Genomic DNA, 3,798 nt, shown 5'->3' on the forward strand with positions numbered 1-3,798 from the left:
CCATGGAATTCAACCTGTCTCGACGAGGCTGCTCGAATCATTTCACGGAGTTTCGTAGGCGTGAATGCATCTGGATCTGCGCTGTAGCGAACTACCGACTTCAAACTATCGAACTCTGCTTGAGAAGGAAGGCTTATCAGCATCATCTCAACCATATCGATATCACTAACCTCGTACTGTATTGTTTCCAACTCAGTTCGAGTATTGAGCATCTTACACAAATGGAGATTGGCATCACCGCCAGGTGCCAGTTTTGAGTCCCACATTTCATTCACCAGCCGGCGAATTCTGTGCACTTTGACTGTCTTATTTGTTTTGTTCTCAAACAAATCCACCAAGGCCAGCCAAATCTCCATTCCTGACTTCTTGTCCCGTATTTGTTGTAGGATGTCGGATGGAATAGATGTACCTACCATGCACTTAATCTGGAGCTGTTTCCGGTCAAACTCAGCTTCACCTTCGGCCGTGGTGAGTGCTGAGCGCTACAAACTACCGTCTGCAATGTTGATCATTTCCTTCTCACAGAATACTGCTTCTATTGCCCACTTGTAGGTTCTCCAATTTCCCGTCCCAGTTCTTGGGCACACCATCGTTGTTGTACTTGAGAGGCTTTGACATCTTGTTTTCCGAGCGAGCGAGGAAGTCAACCGCTTTGGGCTCAGAACCCTGTTGTGAATCGCACTCACTCCAAGACCACACGCTCTCAGCAAACAGCAAAGAAAAAGATTGATTGATTTTCACCTTGGCGGTCTCTCGCCCTGTCCTGCTGACTCTCGCCGCCTCGCATACAACGGTCTGATACCTGCTTCATTGTTCAACTACAAGAGCCGCAGACTTACACTTCAACACTGTTTGGGTACGCAATTCGGCGTGGTTGAAGCGCTATGAGTGTTAAAGTGTCTAGTTGAAGACATATTTGCTGTGGGTGTATAATTAGTGTGGGTTTGCCGATGAAGGCCGAAATGCAGAAATAGTGTGGACATAATATTTACGCACCCACACTAATAATCCACCCACACCAAATACACTGTTTGCTGTGATTTAGCTGCATCTCATGATATCTTAGCAAAACCTTTTACGAAAGTGACACCCTCAGAGTTGCATAGAGTACCACTGTTGTATTAATATCACTACAGTGCTAAAACCAGGGATGCCGAATACGGCATTTTACTTAATCAACGAGGGAACAAGAAAATAAGTTATGGTACTGCAGTACGAATGGAGGTAACATCAATTATTTGCATTGAAAAAAATTGAAAATGAATTATGGCCCTGTTAAAACTGCATGCTAAAACGACAGAGCTCGAGAGTAGAATCAGATCGCACTGTCAACAGTGCGGACGTCCCAGTACGTCGTGTTTACACGTAGAAAGAGAATCATCTCTAATGTGTACGGGTTCAAACGATGTCGCTCGTGGCCGAACGTGATCCGAGCAAGGCTGATCAACCTCTCCATCATATTCGAGGTTGGAGGTACAGAGGTTAGCAGGTGATACGCCTGAACTTGCTGAGCGCACTTTCGCTTGCGCTCGAGCTGCATGACAAACGACTCATTTTCGGAGTTGTTTGTCATGCGCGAGGTATCAGCGCTGCTACCTCGTTCGAACGGCTGTAGGATGTCCTTTTCCGCGCGATTTAGCTCTGCAGTTCCCCCATTGAGCACCTTGACGCATCCAGCCTCAAAGTCCGGCGAGTGAACAATATCAGCTCGAGCGTCTAAATATATATATATATATATATATATATATATATATATATATATATATATATATATATATATGTATATATATAAAAATAGTAAGTGTTTGTTAATTGTGAGACAACACAATGACAAAATTAAACGTACCCAAGTAGTGACTGAAGCTTGGCTCGACTTCAACTAGACCAGCATTGTAGCTAGGAATACTTCGTGCGTGCGAGCACCGTGGTCATCGTCCGGTTCGTTAATCAGAGGGGCCATGGACAGTAGTGGGTATTTCGCGACTCCGTCCACCTCGTAGCAGGCAAAAACTGCTAGGAAGAGCTCGGAGTCGTGCGACCATCCGTCGATGACGAGACCAAACTGGTTAGGCATCTCGTCCTTAATCTTGGCCTCTACTGCCAGCGTTACTTCTTCCATGGCCCCGCGGAATGTCTCGACAGAAACAGGAGATAGGCTAGTGTAGCTACACACAATTAATTAGTCGTGAAAACGATATAGCAGAAGAGACACAGTATCTTACCATCTCGCCCCAGCGTTCTCACAGAAACGGAGCAGTAGGTTGCTGGATATTATCCAGTCCAGCCACCCGTGTATGTCCCTTGCACGTTGACGAATCCATGGTTCCAGGGTGCCGCGACCGGTGTCTGCCTCGCGCATCACGTCCACGTAGTCAGGGTGTTGGCTACGTACGTGCTGGATGAGGTTGGTTGTGACGGGGTCACACAGCACCTTGCGCTAGAGGAAGTTATCTTCCGAGAGTATACAAACTCTCAGTGAACGGCAGTTCACAGGTCCCCTCTTTAATTAAAGAGAGCGAAGTGACCTAAATAAGGTAGATTGTAAACTGAGTATATTTATAGGTAGGTTAAGTTTGAGGTTAATACAAACTATCAGTTACCTATAGAAATGCAATGTCATTAAACCAATGGTTGGTTTTGAATGACCTTGGTACCTTGTACCAAATATCCCGGAGTATGACATGTCATACTCCTGAAGTGTGAAGTGTCACACTTCATGTAACCAGGGTACACTTAGTGCTACGTACCCCGTTACATCCTCCCCCACTTAGGTTCGGTTTACCGACCAATCAGAATGAAGAGATGTTCGTCACAAACTCTCATTCTCAAAGTCGAAAACCATCGACTCGGCCGCGCGAGCGCGGCGGAGGCTCACTTTACAGTTAGAGCCTCGAGCAGCAACCTGTGCGCTCTTCGTCAAGGTCTCCACTTCGACCGTTAACATGCCTCGTGGCACTGCTAAGAGCGGTGCTAAGACACGCTCCAAGGCTGCAGCCGGTAAGGCGCAGGCCAAGAGCACTAAGCCTCACGGCAAAGGCTCTGCACTTAAGGAGGCTACTCAGGTGGCCTCCGAGGCGATCGGATCCTCGGGTGACGCGGCTGCGGACAAGCGCGCAAGCAGGCGCCGCAGTCCGTCGCCCTCGTCTTCAGACAATCGTCCGAACCCTCGGTTCGTAGAACGTGAGTTCAACTCGGCAGTGAAGACGATGCCGAGTCCGAGAGCACTCATGATGCTCCTGCGGGCTCTGTGGGAGGGCACAGCCCAGTGCCCAGTGAGCACAAAGAAGACAGCGTGCAGTCGTCCGCTAGTGATCACGGTGATCACAGTCCCAGGACCTCTGTGCGCTCTGAGAGTCCGGCCGTTAAGGCTAAGGGCACTCCCAAAGCCGGTGGCGATGAGGAAGGGAGTCCTCGCAAACGTCTCTCGCTTGCCGAGGGTCTTGCGCGCGCTAAGGCCTCTAAAGCCGAAGGCGCCAAGCCCTCAAAGAAGCGTACCGCCTCTAAGTCTCCACTCCGCGAGGAGAAGGAGACTCGACGCTCCTATCAGAGTCTCTTCGGCTCCTCGGATGAAGAGGAGGAGAAGGAGGAAGAAGAGGAAGAGGAGGGTGCCATTGTTGAGCCCCGGGAGGTCTCGAATGACCTCGACCAGCAGCAGGAGGATTTCCAAGCTGCCCAGCGTGTGCGTGGGGGTTCGGTGGCGGCACCCGTCAGCCAGGGAGCTGCCATCAACTCAAGAGGGTATTGGCCTCCCGAGGAGAGCTCTGAGAGAGACGTGACCTCTTCTTAGAGCTTCTCGTC

Source organism: Phytophthora infestans, genomic scaffold, assembly GCF_000142945.1.
Source record: "Phytophthora infestans T30-4 supercont1.16 genomic scaffold, whole genome shotgun sequence".
NCBI classification, from domain to species: domain Eukaryota; phylum Oomycota; class Peronosporomycetes; order Peronosporales; family Peronosporaceae; genus Phytophthora; species Phytophthora infestans.